Genomic DNA, 1,711 nt, shown 5'->3' with positions numbered 1-1,711 from the left:
GATCCGAACAGCACGAAAATCTCTTAAAATTCCCCAAATATTCGTCTCAAAATAGAAATTTAGCTTTCTATTTCCATATAATATGTTCTCTCTACATATGGCGGAGTACCAAGAAAAGAAGAGTCGTCATTTTAAGTTTCAAACGCCAATACGCGAAAAATTCTGGACACACATGGATTTGAGACTCAAATTACATAGCTAAACAAAATCTTGTTTCTTCACTTAAATATTGAGGCCAAATTTACGATAGCACTACAATCTTTAAACTTACACAGTAGAATTCCAGCCAGATATCTACAATCTTTAAACTTACACAGTAGGATTCCAGATATCTACAATCTTTAAACTTACACAGTAGGATTCCAGATATCTACAATCTTTAAGTTTACACAGTAGAATTCCAACCAGATATCTACAATCTTTAAGCTTACACAGTAGAATTCCAGATATCTACAATATTTAAACTTACACAGTAGGATTCCAGCCAGATATCTACAATCTTTAAGCTTACACAGTAGGATTCCAGCCAGATATCTACAATCTTTAAGCTTACACAGTAGAATTCCAGATATCTACAATCTTTAAGCTTACACAGTAGAATTCGAGCCAGATATCTACAATCTTTAAGCTTACACAGTAGGATTCCAGCCAGATATCTACAATATTTAAACTTACACAGTAGGATTCCAGCCAGATATCTACAATCTTTAAGCTTACACAGTAGAATTCGAGCCAGATATCTACAATCTTTAAACTTACACAGTAGGATTCCAGCCAGATATCTACAATCTTTAAACTTACACAGTAGGATTCCAGCCAGATATCTACAATCTTTAAACTTACACAGTAGGATTCCAACAAGATATTTACAGTCTTTAAGCTTACACAGTAGGATACAAATTGATCACAATGTTTTAACTTTCAGAGCACTATAGCCATTGTCCATAATATTTAAGCTCTCATAATAAGATGCCTGTTATCCATAATCACTAAGCCCTTTATCCTCTCTGAGTAAACTCTTTTTTCTCAAAAATCTTGAATCTAATAGCGTTTCTGATAACACCTTTAAGGTAAATTATTTCCTTTCCGCTGATTATTTTCAATGATTCACACATTGAATAGTTTTGCATTCGGTGCAATTATTTCCAAATTAGTCATAATGTATTACTAAGCTCTAATCTTAACCTTCCATAAAAAGAGAGGAGTTTTGATAAGTTAGTTAGTCAAATATTTTGACTGAAATTGTTGAAAACTATCAAAAACCAGTGGAAGTTAAAAACTCCTATGAGCTACATTACTAAATAAGTTACAAAGTTACAAATTTAATATATATTGAAATGTTAATCTGTACCCCATTACCCTATATCGCGATATGTATCGTAGTGTGACCCTTTTATCGCGAAACGTATTATATCATGACATGATTAACAATACCTAGCGCTACAACCTGTCCGATGCTACGAATGGTGAGAGGGTAGAGGCAAGATAGGGACCAAAGATATAACATACCCGGAACGGAAGCTATATCAGCTGGTATTTTAACCGCTAGTACAATGGCGAGTTTTGTTTGAATAACAGAGTTGGTTGAGAAGAAGCTGTCAAACAGTATTCATAGTTCAACTGTCACATTGTATGATGTAGAGCTTTTGTTCTGTTTTTGTAGTTTTTTGGTATGGTATTCACTATCATAATAAAGAATATAATGCTAAGA

The sequence above is a fragment of the Lottia gigantea genome (assembly GCF_000327385.1).
Source record: "Lottia gigantea unplaced genomic scaffold LOTGIsca_1686, whole genome shotgun sequence".
NCBI classification, from domain to species: Eukaryota; Metazoa; Mollusca; class Gastropoda; family Lottiidae; genus Lottia; species Lottia gigantea.
Note: the sequence above shows the minus strand (reverse complement) of the source record.